The sequence below is a fragment of the Bubalus bubalis genome, chromosome 19, assembly GCF_019923935.1.
Source record: "Bubalus bubalis isolate 160015118507 breed Murrah chromosome 19, NDDB_SH_1, whole genome shotgun sequence".
NCBI lineage: Eukaryota > Metazoa > Chordata > Mammalia > Artiodactyla > Bovidae > Bubalus > Bubalus bubalis.
Window position 1 is genome coordinate 58,391,291 of NC_059175.1, and position 16,160 is coordinate 58,407,450.

Here is a 16,160-nt window from a genome sequence, read left to right on the forward strand (position 1 = left end):
GCAAAACCACTACGATATTGTAAATTAATTAGCCTCCAATTAAATAAATTAATTACAAAATTCTATTGGCCTAGAAAAACTTTTACTGAAATTGGTAAAATGTTTCAAAAAACAAAAAATAAACAGCTGTGTAACCCTGAGCACATCATTGATCCCTCTGAGCATCAGTATTCTAGGGGATGAAAATATCTGCCCACAGGAGAATTAAGAGAGGAAGTAGATAAAAAGCGATTTTTTAAGACATATTTTTATGTTTTTATCTTTTGCATCTTCCACATACGTGACCTCTCCCTGTGACCCAGAGGTACCTCTCTGAAGGGCAAGTGGATGAATGGGTAGACTAGGATTATTAGAGTAAAATGCTTATAAGAGGCTTGGTGTAGTTTACTTCTAAAACAGGTAGTCCAGTTCAGTCAGTTCAGTCACTCAGTTGTATCTGACTCTTTGTGACCCTATGGACTGCAGCACGCCAGGCCTCCCTGTCCATCACCAACTCCCGGAGCTTACCCAAACTCATGTCCGTTGACTCGGTGATGCCATCCAACCATCTCATCCTCTGTCATTCCCTTCTCCTCCTGCCTTCAATCTTTCCCAGCATCAGGGTCTTTTCCAATGAGTCAATTCTTCACATCAGGTGGCCAAAGTATTGGAGTTTCAGCTTCAGCATCAGTCCTTCCAATGTAATTGAGAGATAAAACTAAAGGCTTGAGGAAAGTAGGGCTTAGTGATTATGCCAAAATATAGTTTGGAAATAAAACAGGGGAGACCCAGGTATCCCCACCTCCTGTTGCCCCACCACAACCACAGAGGGTTGTGAGGACCACAGAGGAGGAACCTCAGAGGAAGCGGGCTGGGAGGGCAGAGGAGCTGGGTGGTCCCCGCATGGTCAGGCCACCCAAGATGGCTGTCCTCTTGCTCCCTGTACGTCCCCTGCTTGACCCGTCCTTGCGTCTCCTCCACCCACTCACCTGACTGCCCTTCCCTCTTCAATAAATGTCTACATACTTGCCCCAGGCCCGAACTAGTGATTGTTTTAATCCTTAGGGTAAAGAATCCGCCTGCCATGCAGGAGACCTGGGTTCCATCCCTGGGTTGGGAAGATCCCCTGGAGAAGGGAAAGGCTACCCACTCCAATATTCTGACCTGGAGAATTCCATGGACTGTATAGTCCCTGGGGTCGCAAAGAGTCGGACACGACTGAGCGACTCTCACTTTTCACAGTATCTCCACCTTGCTGGCTCATGAAAGGAGTGGTGAGGAGGTGCACCTCTGTTGGTTTCCCTGGTAACCAATGAGCCAACCTGACATCAGTTCCCCCATTCATTGGTGACCTCCCCTCCCCCCGGGAGTGAAGACAGCTGTCATGTCCAGCCTGCAGGCTGCCGCACACACACGACGGGAGTCACTCCAGGACCTTGCTTCACACGGATCAAGCCCTCCTTTCCCTTAACACCACTGATGTCTCTGTTGCTGAATCCCAGGGGCTTTCTTCAGTCTTTTATTGGTTGTTTAATTTTTTTTTTTTTTTTTTTTGGTTGCACTGGGTCTTCTTTGCTGCACATGGGCTTCTGTCTAGTTGCAGAGGGCAGGGGCTACTCTTCCTTGTGGTGCGCAGGCTTCTCATTGCAGCGCTTGTCTCAGAGCACAGCCTCCAGGGCTTCGGTCGTTTCGGCACACAGGCTCAGTAGTTGTGGCACATGGGCTTACACTCCAGGGCACGTGAAATCCCAGACCAGGGATCGAGCCGGTGTCCCCTGCATTGGTAGGAAGATTCTTATGCACTCCAGGGAAGTCCTCTTTCTTCGGTCTCTAAGCTGGCCAGTACTGGGCTTGCAGGCCTGTGGGGTGTGACAGTCCCCTTTCAAGAGTCCACCACTCACCTAAGTGTGAAGCCACGAAACCTCGGTGGCGTTCCTTAACCCCAAAATCAGGGAGGTGGATAAAATCCACAGCGTATTAATATATTTAGTCAGTTAGTCCTCAAAACAACCCTACCATACCACTATTGCCCACAGTAAGGCCACAACACACAACTATCATTGGCCCCATTTTACTGAATAGGAAAGTGACGGGATTTTACTTCAGGCCAGCTGGCTTCCAAGGCCATGCTCTTCTTAACCATCACGTCACACAGCCTTTCAGTAAACCTCAGTGCCCTGCACTCACCCCGCCCCATCTCTGTTCCAGCGCCAGGGATAAGAGGTTGAGTTACAGAAGTTAGGCTGCCACGTGTTTCACGCTGTTACTATTTATGGTCTGCACTCTGCAGGATCTTCAGGTGTGGTTCGTCACCTGTTGTTTCTTCTCCCTTCCCCAAACCCTACCATGGACCTAAACCTTCATCATTCTCTGCCGTGCTCACCTGCTTCAATAAACTTACCTGTGGTTCATGGATAAAATCAGTGCCATCAGGGGTGGGCCCTTCCAGCTTCTCTCCTTCCCTCAACTAACTTTAGCTTCAAAGGCACCCTCTCCTCCCCCTTGGCCACCAGTTTTCCAGGAAGAGATGTCTCTATCTTCCTATTTTAGTCCCTTTTCTCCTTCACCCTTTCACCTCCTCCAGGATTTCTCTTGTGTCTCTTTTTCCATCTTCTTCAACCTTCCCCCTCTCTGCTATGTCCTTTCAGCATATAAACCAAGTAAGGTCCTTCCTCTCCTTCACATTGTCTCCACCCATAATTGTCCCAGACCTCAGAAATTTCCAACCACCAGTCCCTGAACTCTTCCTACATAGTGAAGAAATTTCACTAATTCACGAAAAAATTAATTGACAAAATTAGGATAATATAGGGAGTTTCTCATTAAGCTAAAGTAATTAAATTTAAATGATTTTCTTTGGTTCTAATGGTATGACTTTTTTTTTTTTTTTACTGTTCTAATATTCTCTGTATAGGACACCCTCTGTGGTCCATATCCTTGGACACAGAGGGCTGACTGAACTGCGCCATTTTATATAAGGGACTTGAGCACCTGTAGAGTTTGCTATCCTCTAATGAATAGCCTCTTGATGAAAGTGAAAGTGGAGAGTGAAAAAGTTGGCTTAAAGCTCAACATTCAGAAAACGAAGATCATGGCATCTGGTCCCATCACTTCATGGGAAATAGATGGGGAAACAGTGGAAACAGTGTCAGACTTTATTTTTGGGGGCTCCAAAATCACTGCAGATGGTGACTGCAGCCATGAAATTAAAAGATGCTTACTCCTTGGAAGGAAAGTTATGACCAACCTAGATAGCATATTCAAAAGCAGATACATTATTTTGCCAACAAAGGTCCGTCTAGTCAAGGCTATGGTTTTTCCTGTGGTCATGTATGGATGTGAGAGTTGGACTGTGAAGAAGGCTGAGCGCTGAAGAATTGATGCTTTTGAACTGTGGTGTTGGAGAAGACTCTTGAGAGTCCCTTGGACTGCAAGGAGATCCAACCAGTCCATTCTGAAGGAGATCAGCCCTGGGATTTCTTTGGAAGGAATGATGCTAAAGCTGAAACTCCAGTACTTTGGCCACCTCATGCGAAGAGTTGACTCATTGGAAAAGACTCTGATGCTGGGAGGGATTGGGGGCAGGAGGAGAAGGGGACGACAGAGGATGAGATGGCTGGATGGCATCACTAACTCGATGGACATGAGTTTGAGTGAACTCCAGGAGATGGTGATGGACAGGGAGGCCTGGCGTGCTGCGATTCATGGGGTTGCAAAGAGTCAGACACGACTGAGAGACTGAACTGAACTGAACTGAATGAATATCCTGGAACGAATACCTCAAGGGTCCCAGGGATGATGGTATACCATCTATCAGAAGTGGGAAGACTTGGCTTGAGCAATGAAGGAATCCTTTTCCTGTGTTAAGAGAACGAGATTTGGGGCATCTTTGTTATTGTGCATAACCTAGCCCAGAAGTCCTCAAGCTTTTTGGTCTCTGAACATCTCTACCCTCTTTACACTCTTACAGAACGATGAAGGACCTGTATTGGCTATGTTTGCTTACTTTCTGTACTCTTAATGCTCTGGTGGGGCTTCCCAGGTAAAGAATCCCCCTGCCAATGCAGGAGACACAGGAGACATGAGTTCCTGGGTCTGGAAAATCCCCTGGAGGATGAAATGGCTACCCACTCCAGTGTTCCATGGACAGAGGAGCCCAATGGGCTACAGTCCACGGGATCAGAAAGAGTCAGACATGACTCAGTGACTGAGCATGCACAGTGCTCTGGTACCTGGGAGCTTGCTGGCCCAGGAGAGACGAGCTGATTCCAGAGATAACAAACTCTTCCCTTGAGAATATGCCTTTCATGTGCAAAGTAACCCATCCAAAGCCATATCCTGAGCCCACCACCCCCAACCATGCCCTTTATCCAGCCCATAGCACTCCTATTCTTTGGGTCCTACAGGGATACGAGTTTTATTACACCTCACATATACTGCCTTTTTTTTTTTTTTAAACAAATGGAAGGCTTGTGACAAACCTGCATTGAGAAAGTCTGTTGGTGCCATTTTCCTAACAGTTACTTTTTTAAAAAAAGACTACTTTTTTTTTTTAATATAACACTATTGTACGCTTTAATAGACTACACAGTCTACTCATACACAGTGTAGTGTAAACATGACTTCTATATGCACTGGAAACCAAAAATGTATGCGGCTCACCTTATGGCCACATTTGCTTTACTGCAGCAGTCTGGAACCAAACCTGCAGTACGCTGAAGTCTGCCTATATTCACCTTTCCTAATCACTCAGGGCAAGATACAGGAAGCCCCAGGACAGTGCCTACACCCTAGAACATGGGAATTACTCAAATCAGCCAACCCGAAACCTGCTTACCCTGCCTTGCCTGTTCCTTTCTACAGAAACCACCACGAGACTCTCAGCGACGATTTCCCCTCACTCCTTCAACAGCCCTGTATGGCAGTGCAGGCCTCCTACTCTTAGGAACAGACTTCCCTTTCAATGACAGTCATCGACTGAACTAACCATACCTGAGTAATAACGAAGTCTACATTTTGAAACAGGACCCCAACTGACCTTTGTTCACGTGGGTTCTGTATGTTGATATTTACTATTTCAGATATTAAAACTGAGAAAATGCAAAAATACGTAAATGAATCCATTATACTTTAGCATAGTAACATCTTAATGAAAAATAACTATATTTTCCAAAACAAAAAAATAACTGTGAGAAGAGTAGCCCTATTTCAATTTTTGCAATTCTCTTTAATGTCTAACTGAATACAGTGCAGCTGGATTTGGGGGCCTGCTTCTGCATTCAAAGAGCAGCATTATCACATTGTGGAAAATTCCACCATATATTCGATTGAGAAAAAAAAGGCAAATAATATTTTAGCATTTAATCATCTATTTTGAAATTGACCTCATAGACCCACTGAAAAGGTGCCCAGACCACACTTTGAGAATGCTGCTGCTGCTAAGTCACTTCAGTCATGTCCAACTCTATGTGACCCCATAGACGGCAGCCCACCAGGCTTCCCCATCCCTGGGATTCTTCAGGCGAGAACACTGGCTGCTGCTGCTGCTGCTAAGTCACTTCAGTCGTGTCCGACTCTGCACAACCCCATAGATGGCAGCCCACCAGGCTCCCCCGCCCCTGGGAGTCTCCAGGCAAGAACACTGGAGTGGGTTGCCATTTCCTTCTCCAATGCATAAAAGTGAAAAGTGAAAGTGAAGTCGCTCAGTCATGCCCAACTCTTAGCGACCCCATGGACTGCAGCCTTCCAGGCTTCTCTGTCCATGGGATTTTCCAGGAAGGAGTACTGGAGTGGGGTGCCATTGCCTTCTCCATTGAGAATGCTAACCTAGACAATATTGACTAATACAAACAAGTTCTTTAGAATTCCTGATGCTGGCCTCCCCCGCCCCTGGCCCCGCCCAGGCTTCGAAGCCTGACATGGGGCTCAGAACTCTTATTCCCACTGAAGGACCTCTGCAATATAATTATTATCCAGTTTGTGAATTGCCCACCCAGGGTTGGGGGTCAGTCTTCCCTGGTGGGCCAGTGGTAAAGAATTCCCCTGCCAATTCAGGAGACCTGGGCTCCATCCCTGGGTCAGGAAGATCCCCTGGAGGAGGAAATGGCAACCTACTCCAGTATTCTTTCCTGGAAAATCCCATGGACCAAGGAGCCTTGCAGGCTGTAGTCCATGGGATCGCAAAGGGTCAGACATGACTGAGCAACTGAGCACACGCACACCTGGGGTGGCAGGGGGTCGTGGGATTTAATTACATTACGAGTCCATCCCTCGTACCTCTCTCACTGTGGTTCCTTCTTTATGTCTTTAATTGTAGAAGATCTTCTCTGGGAGGCCCTTCATCAGTGGTTGTTCTCAGTTGTGATTGTGGTGTGCTTGTGAGAGGAGGTGAGCTCAAGGTCTTTCTGTTCCACCGTCTTGGCTGCTCTCCTCTTCCTCGTCTTAAAAGGCCACCAGTCCTACAGGATTAGGGACCCACACTTAGAACCTCATCTAACCTTAATCACCTCCCTCAAGGCCCTATCTCTAAATATAGTCACATTGGGCATAGGACTTCAACCTATGAATTTTAGACTGGGGTGCCAAACGCAATTCAGTCCATAACAGGAGGTGAAAATTGAAAACCGAGATCGCGAGGGGAAAAACAAGAAAGGTAAAGAAAGAGGTGAAGCAACGTGCTCTAATGTGTTACCAGGCTGGCTACTACTTCATATAAAACTTCAGAAAAACAAAAACAGGCTGGTCAATGCATGGCAAACTGGACTCTTCCAGAAGGACTGCAAGAAAGAATCCCATCTTGGACCATTCTGTGGTAGGAAGATGCTACTTGCCTGAGTCCCTGCCCCAACCCCCATCTCCTATTTCCTCTAGTCAAGGTTCACCCCCATGGAAAGCTAACTCAACACATTACTGGGTGGGGTCAGCAAGCCTTTCGGCGCATGCAGGAAGGCTAGATTCCATTCTGTGTGATGTAGCATTTCATCCAAGCCCAGAAGTTAGGGAGGGACACAGCCTGTGAGACTCCAGGCCTGGGGCCTTTTAGTCAGACCAGCCAGCCCAACAATTGCTGCAAAAGTGGTGGTGGAGGGGGTGCAGCCTAGGAGTTAGAAGCAAGTGTCAGCTGAGACAGAGATGTCTGATGCAGTAATTGACATCTGTAGAAGATTCAGAACTACTACTACGCTGTTCTAAGTACAGAGGTGGCTATCCTAAACTCACATTTCCTGAATAGGCCACAACCCTGAAGGTCATTGAGAAAGTGTATTTTGATAGTCATGGAAAATCCTGTTGTTCTTCAGTCGCTAAGTCATGTCCGACTCTTTGCGAACTGCAGCACACCAGGCTTCCCTGTCCTTCACTGTCTCCCGGAATTTGCTCAAACTCATGGCCATTGAGTCTGTGATGCATTGCAAATGAAGTGTATTAAAAATATTACACCAGGGCTTCCCTGGTGGCTCAGATGGTAAAGAATCTGCCTGCAATGCAGGAGACCTGGGTTTGATCCCTGGGTTGGGAAGATCCCCTAGAGGAGAGCTTGATGACCCATTCCAGTATTCTTGCCTGGAGAATCCCCATGGACAGAGTAGACTGGCAGGCTACATCCATGGGGTCAGACACAACTGAGTGACTAAGCACAATGAAAATATTTAATAACCAAATAGTATAATTCATCCAATATGAACAGAGGAGTCTTAGCCTTTAACAAATGTTATGTTTGATATCCTCCATATCCAACTGTTAATACTGGTTACTACATTGTATCCTTCAGATTTGTTTAAAAACCAATGGAGTAAGTTATACTATAGTTTATTTTTCTCATGAAATGTGAAATTTATCAGATGGCTGTGAAAAAAGTGTAAGAACTCAAGATATATTCAGAATGGCAGTCAAATTGAGAGCTGTCTTATCTCGTCCAGGTAATTTTTAATTGAAGTGACACTGGAAAGTACCTTGGGAGATGACATGGCTTATGCTTATTACAAGACCACTATGCTCTTTCTATTTTAAAGAACAAAAATATATGAGCTCTACTACTTGACACTCAATAGTGAGATTGAGTCATGATTGCCTACCATAGTCTTAAATCCTGAACTGTGGAACATCTTCATTGCTGTTGAATCTTTTATGAGCTTTCAGATTTACTTATTCCTGTTGTATTCATTCTTAGATTGAAGGTTTATCACATGACTTGTCATGCACATGTGTGTGTTTGTGTGTGTTTTGTATTTAGGGAGTGGTTATTTCAAGTGGCTTATAGAAGAGTGGGCATGCTCAGCTGACAATATTAAAACTTCCACAGGATTGAAAAATAGGTATACAAGTTGTCACCTCCAAAACATGGCTTATAGAAGAGCAGGCATGCTCAGCTGACAATATTAAAACTTCCACAGGATTGAAAAATAGGTATACAAGTTGTCACCTCCAAAACAAATACGAGTCACTGACAGAATAAACAGGGATAGCCAGGATGGTGTAGCCATGGGAGCAGCATTCCCAGAGGCATCAGCAGCTATAAAGCATTACTTGCAAATTCCGTGAACAAGAGGCAGAGAATTAAGATGATGGTTCTGATGGCCAGAAGTCACACAAAACTCTGAGATCCACACAAAGTACATCATGTCTCCTCGATTAGAAATTTGTTCTTTTACTGATACCCAAGCACCCATGCGAAGAGAGAGCCAGCTCATTGGAGAAGAGCCTGATGCTGGGAAAGATTGATGGCAAAAGAAGGGGGGCGGCAGAGGAGGAGGTGGTTAGATAGCATCACCAACTCGATGGACATGAATCTGAGCGAACTCCGGGAGATGGTGAAGGACAGGGGAGCCTGGTGTGCCGCAGTCCATGGGGCCGCAAAGAGTTAGATATGACTTAGCGACTGAAAACAAGCACCCATGAGCTCCAGTTATCAGCCTACAGCCCCATCTTCCCTACCAAGTTCCAGACCATATATTCTACCTCAAAATTCTACCTCAAAACCCTCATGCCTCAAACCATGTCTATCAGAAGTCTCACCATTGCTTCATATTTCCTATCTTTGTTGATGATATTGCAATCCATTTGTTCTCTTTAAGTTAGCTGTTTAATTCATCCTTTCAAAGGTGTTTTTTGCTGATATGCACTGAGTACATAACAGTAAACACATCGAAGTCCCTTCCCTTATGAATCTTGTTTGTGTTGGTGAAATGGACTATAGCTAAAATATGCAGGTGTGTGTGTGTGTGTTTGAGAGAGAGAGAGAGACAGAGACAGAGAGTGAGTAGCAAGCTCTCTGGGAAACAAACAAAGCAGAGTAAAGAGATAGTGAATGATAAAATATGCTATTTTATATAAGTTATCAGAAAAATCCCAGTATTATTAAATACCTTTCTCATCCTTGCCTCCTATATCCAACTGGTCATTAAGGCGAGTCATTGATCCCCCTGCCTGTGCTGTCTCTCCTCCGTCTCATTCCATCTTCCAGGCTTCCATCCGAGTCATTCTTTAAAGTTCAGATGGCTGTTTGCATTCACTATTACTGATGTGACTGTCACAGTTTCATCCATCCTACCTTCCAAACCACAACTATCACTCTTCAGTTACCCGTGGGAAATGATTTCTCCATCTAGATGGCTCCAAACGTCAATAGGTATAAAACAGCTTTATCAAGATTTGTTTTCCATTATTCTCTTCATTATAATGTGGTCTCCTTCTAGTAAAGAGTGTACCATAAATCTTTGTGTCCCCACACCTGACCTGGTTCCTAGCCCAGAGTTAGTAACAAGCATATATTTGTTTGGTTTATTTGAAGTACAAAAAATATTAAAATTAAATTTTCTTCTCCTTTCAATAGAATCTAGCTCTGGCAGAATTTCAGAGTGTCCAGTTGTTACCTGACTATTCAAGTCTTTATAATTGTGGCCCTTGGTGACATCCCAACAGAATGATATTATCTACTCCACCAGATGATACAAAATTTTGTTCTCCAGGTGTCATAATAATTCCTAGTGAGTCCTTCCCAGAACTTAGCTCTGTGAACTCCAGGTGAGCTTTTGTTCGCCTGCTCTGAAATGTCTGACAAATGAGTGGAGGTTGACGGAGCCCATGTTTTCATAAGGCCTCATCTTTCTGACATTATGTAGGGCAGGTTAGTGACTGAAGTGGTAACTTGACTAAGACTTCTATGTGAAGATTTTGTTGTAGACTGTGACTTGTCCATAACCCAGTAATGAACAATGGTTAAAGAAATAAACCAAAACACCAAACCAAAATAAGACAAAAACTCTTGCTTTACTGTAATGCTGATGAGACCGGCAGAGAGAAGTTCAAAGTCAATTCTAATCATTCAGATAGCATCCTCAAAAGATGGAAAATTAATTAAAGTTGCTGTTTACTATCTTCTAAAGATCATAATGACATCAAAAATAGAACTCAGGTCTTCTGACTCCCTCTAAATATTTATTTTTAATATAAATCTACATAGGAATTATTTGGATAGCATATAAAAAGTACTTCACATGACCCAGTTATGACTTTAAGAAATCAGGGGGAAACATTTTGAAAGCTACATAAATTGAGAGTGAATTTCAGATGTTTGTAAATTAAACTATTATATCTCACTTCTGTTCAAAAAATAAGCATTGAAACATAAGTATTAATAAATATCATTTACCCTTATGAACAAATTAAATTTTGAATGCTTGAATGATTCTTCAATTATATTGATAAGAATTATTGATTTTTAGCAGAAGGAAGAACATTTTGTTAACTGAAGCATATAATGGAAAACTGCCAATGTAGGGAAGATATATTTTTAGCTCAGGGTTATGAAAGAAGGTATTTTTTCAACTCAGGGTAAGTATTGGATAAATACTGTATTTGAAACTTTTTAAAATTAAATTTTTTTTGATATGTAGTTGATTTATAACATTTTTTAAAATTTCTCCTATGTAGCAAATGATTCAGGTATTATATAATTAAGTTTTATATATATTATTCTTTTTATTATAGATTATTAAAAGATATAGAATATGTTATTTATACATCATATATTGTATGTGTGTGTTATATATATATATTTATAATGAAAAAGAATATAGTTGTCTATGCAGTAAATACTTGTTCTTTATCTATTTTATATATGATAGTTTGTATCTGCTAAACCCACACTCTTAATTTATCCCTCTCCCATCCCCTTTCCCCTTTGGTAACCATAGGTTTGTTTACTATGCTGGTAAGTCCGTTTCTGTTTTGTAAATAAGTTCATTTGTATTATATTTTAGATTCCACATATAAATGACATCATATATTTGTCTAAAGAGCCTCTTGATGAAAATGAAAGAGGAGAGTGAAAAAGTTGGCTTAAAGCTCAACATTCAGTAAACTAAGATCATGGCATCTGGTCCCATCACTTCATGGGAAATACATGGATAAACAATGGAAACAGTGTCAGACTTTATTTTGGGGGGCTCCAAAATCACTGCAGATGGTGATTGCAGCCATGAAATTAAAAGACGCTTACTCCTTGTTAAAAAAGTTATGACCAACCTACATAGCATATTAAAAAGCAGAGACATTACTTTGCCAACAAAGGTCCGTCTAGTCAAGGCTATGATTTTTCCAGTAGTCATGTATGGATGTAAGAGTTGGACTGTAAAGAAAGCTGAGTGCCGAAGAATTGATGCTTTTGAACTGTGGTGTTGGAGAAGACCCTTGAGAGTCCCTTGAACTGCAAGGAGATCCAACCAGTCCATCCTAAAGGAGATCAGTCCTGAATATTCACTGTAAGGACTGATGTTGAAGCTGAAACTCCAATACTTTGGCCATCTGATGGGAAAAACTGACTCATTTGAAAAGACCCTGATGCTGGGAAAGATTGAAGGCGGGAGGAGAAGGGGATGACAGAGGACGACAAGGTCAGATGGCATCACCAACTCAATGGACATGAGTTTGAGTAAACTCCAGGAGTTGGTGATGGATAGGGAGGTCTGGCGTGCTGCAGTCCATGGGGTCACAAAGAGTCGGACATGACTGAGTGACTGAATTGAACTGACTGATATTGTCTTTCTCTGTTGGGCTTGCTCACTTAATACAATAATCTCTAAGTCCATCGATATTGCTGCAACTGGCATTATTTTATTTTTTATGGCTGAGTAATATTCCATTATGTTTTCTTTTTCCATTTATCTTTATCTGTTCTTCTGTTGGTGGACACTTTGGTTGCTTCCACATCTTGGTTATTGTAAATAGTGCTGCTGTGAACATTGGGGTGCATTTATCTCTTCAAATTAGACTTTTCATCTTTTCCAGATATATGCCCAAGAGTGGGGTTACTGGATCATATGGTAATTAAATTTTTTAGCTTTTAAAAGAACCTCCATACTGATTTCCAGTGTCTGCACCAATTTACATTCCCACCAATGGTGTAGAAGGGTTCCCTATTCTCCATACCCTCTCCAGAAATTATTTGTAGACTTCTAAAATGATGGCTAATTCTGACTGGTGTGAGGTGATATCTCATTGTTGTTTTGATTTCCACTTATCTAATAATTAGTGATGTTAAACATCTTTTCATGTGGATGTGTTCCCCATCCTGAACCCTCCTCCCTCCTCCCTCCCCGTACCATCCCTCTGGGTCGTCCCAGTGCACCAGCCCCAAGCATCCAGTATCGTGCATCGAACCTGGACTGGTGACTCATTTCATATATGATTTTATACATGTTTCGATGCCATTCTCCCAAATCATCCTACCCTCTCCCTCTCCCACAGAGTCCAAAAGACTGTTCTATAAATCAGTGTCTCTTTTGCTGTCTTGTATACAGGGTTATTGTTACCATCTTTCTAAATTCCATATATATGTGTTAGTATACTGTATTGGTGTTTTTCTTTCTGGCTTACTTCACTCTGTATAATAGGCTCCAGTTTCATCCACCTCATTAGAACTGATTCAAATGTATTCTTTTTAATGGCTGAGTCATACTCCATTGTGTATATGTACCACTGCTTTCTTATCCATTCAGCTGCTGATGGACATCTAGGTTGCTTCCATGTCCTGGCTATTATAAACAGTGCTGCCATGAACATTGCAGTACATGTGTCTCTTTCAATTCCATTTTTCAAAAATTCCGGGATATGCAAATCTTACAGACAAGAAGTAAATTCCTGGTTTCCAGAGGCTTAAGAGAGGGGTTTTGTGAGGGTTATTTGGAAGTAATAAAAATATTTTAGAATTAGATAGTGGTGATAATTCTACAACTTTGTGACTACACTAAAATCTACTGAATTAAACACTTTGTACATTAAATTTGTCTTAAATAGCAACAAAGATATAATTTTAAAAATAGTCCTTACAATGTTTATAAAGGGAAAAAATTATAAATAAAACTATTGTTAGTATTGTCATTGGTAATAGAATTCCAGAAGAAAATATATATCAGAATTGTTGAAGACCATCCTCTGACCTGGCTTGCCTGGTGGCTCAGCAGTAAAGAATCCACCTGCCAGTGCAGGAGACAAGGGTTCAGTCCCTGGGTTGGGAAGATCCCCCTGAGAAGGAAGTGGCAACCCACTCCAGGATTCTTGCCTGAAGAATCCCATGCACAGAGGTGCCTTGCAGGCTACAGTCCATGGGATCACAAAGAGTCAGACACAACTTAGTAACTAAAACCAACAGCAATCCTGACCTATTCACCTCATGACAAACAGGTTCAGCACCAGGGACAGCTCCCTATGTGTGCCATCTTTTCAAAGGTAGCTTACAAAAGGCTACCAAAATCCTGTAAAAGTTTCCTAACAGTGACATTTCTCCTCTGCTTTTCTTCTTTTCAACACTGCCATATATTGTGGCAGTTATGCTTGCCTTTATTTTTACATTTTTGTCAGCAGTTGACCAGAACGCCAAGGATCAGCTACTTCATTAATCCACTTAGCAAAATATATTGACTCTTATGTGCCAGGCACTCATTCAACATGAGATCTTAGACAAGTCACTTGCTTCTGTTAACTTCTTATCTAACACTTTTGAATAATTACATATGCATGATACACTAAGACAATTTGTGAAATAAATCATATGACTTGTTTTCATGAAAGATGTTTTTATTACTGAATTACTTCTCTTTCCAAGCAAACTGCATCACTCTGAGCAGTCACACACAGGAGCCCTGGTCATTCTGAGAAGCTGGGAGATGGATCTTGAGTTCAAATATTTTCAAAAGCAAAATCTTCCCATTTACATTCCATGATGATTCTTTCCTTAACCCCTTTTTCTTCAGTGACTTTCTTCAGCTATAAGCCCATCTGCAAGACAGCTATTCTTCCGTGGTGCACAGAATCTCATCAGTATTCTTCTTTTCTTTAATGACATCCCACCTGCCTCTACTCTTCTTTGAGGTTTAATTTAAACATGCTGTATCATTTCATATCACCCAGCAACATTTATTATGTTTATAATATCTTTTTTCCAAATGTATTAATATGGTTTCTTTCTGGTGGTTCCTTTAGAGCCTTTATTAAAAAAAAAAAAAAACCAACCCACAATAATTAATATATGTTGCTGTTCAGTTGCCAAGTCGTGTCTGACTCTTCCCAACCAAATGGACTGCAACACAGCAGGCTTCCCTGTCCTTCACCATCTCCCGGAGCTTACCCAAGTTTATGTCCATTGCATCGGTGATGCCATCCAACCATCTCATCCTCTGTCGTCCCCTTCTCCTCCTGCCTTCAATCTTTCCCAGCATCAGGGTCTTTTCCAGTGAGATGGCTCTTCTCATGAGGTGGCCAAAGTATTGGAGCTTCAGTTTCAGCATCAGTCCCTCCAGTGAATATTCAGGGTTGATTTCCTTTAAGACTGACTGGTTGGATCTCCTTGCAGTCCAAAGGACTCTCAAGAGTCTTCTCCAACACCACAATTCAAAAGCATCATTCTTTGGTGCTCAGCTTTCTTTATGGCCCAACTCTCACATCCATACATGACTACTGGAAAAAACATAGCTTTGACTAGACGGATCTTTGTTGGCAAAGTGATGTCTCTGCTTTTTAATATGCTGTCTAGGTTGGTCATAGCTTTTCTTCCAAAGAACAAGCATCTTTTAATTTCATGGCTGCAGTCATCATCTGCAGTGATTTTGGAGCCCAAGAAAAGAAACTCTGTCATGGTTTCCATTGTTTCTCCATCTATTTGCCAGGAAGTGATGGGACCAGATGCCATGATCTTAGTTTTCTGAATGTTGAGTTTTAAGCCATCTTTTTCACTCTCCTCTTTCACTTTCATCAAGAGGCTCTTCAATTCCCCTTTGCTTTCTGACATAAGAGTGGTATCATCTGCATATCTGAGGTTATTGATATTTCTTTTGGCAATCTTGATTCCAGCTTGTGTTTCATCTAGCCCATTATGATGAATGTTATGTATACTCCCATTTCTCTTATAACAGTATAATTCCATTTCCCCTTCCATTCTTTGTGCTGTCATTATTATACATTTTATTTTTGCCTAAACTATGAACCCAATGTGTTTGTTATTTTTGCTTTATATAATTACTCTCAGAAGAAATTTTAAAATAAAAATACTTCTGTATTTACCCACATATTTTCCATTTCTTGTACTTCTCATTCCTTTGTACAGATCCAAGTTCCCATCTGGTTTTATTTTTCTCCTATCTAAAGAATATTCTTTAACATCACTTACACAGTGGTGCTAAATGGTAAAGCCTCTCAGCTTTTGTTCGTCTTAGTAAGTCTTTATTTCACCTTAAGGTGAAATTTTTACAGAAGATGCTTGCTGGATACAGAAGTCTATGTTGACAGTATTTTTTTACTCTACAATTTAAAGATGCTGAACCATTGTCTTATGACTTGTATCATTTATGAAATCTGCTCTCATTCTTGGAGAAGGCAATGGCACCCCACCCTAGTACTCTTGCCTGGAAAATCCCATGGACGGAGGAGCCTGGTAGGCTGCAGTCCATGGGGTCACTAAGAGTCTGACATGACTGAGCGACTTCACTTTCATGCATTGGAAAAGGAAATGGCAACCCACTCCAGTGTTCTTGCCTGGAGAATCCCAGGGACGGGGGAGCCTGATGGGCTGCCATCTCTGGGGTCGCACAGAGTCGGACACGACTGAAGCGATGCAACAGCAGCAGCAGCAGCTCTCATTCTTCTCTTTATTCCCCTGTACATCATGTGCCTTTTTCCTCTGGCTGATT

General features: G+C 42.1%; 1 long non-coding RNA gene across 2 annotated transcripts in view; it reads right to left on the bottom strand.

Moving 5' to 3' along the window:
* Positions 1-16,160, bottom strand: part of LOC123330563 — a 35,763-nt gene that overhangs the window by 12,695 nt on the left and 6,908 nt on the right. For both annotated transcript variants that reach the window (XR_006546574.2, XR_006546573.2), the window contains exon 2: positions 6,256-6,437. This is a non-coding gene — a long non-coding RNA (uncharacterized LOC123330563). The remainder of the gene's footprint in view (positions 1-6,255; positions 6,438-16,160) is intronic.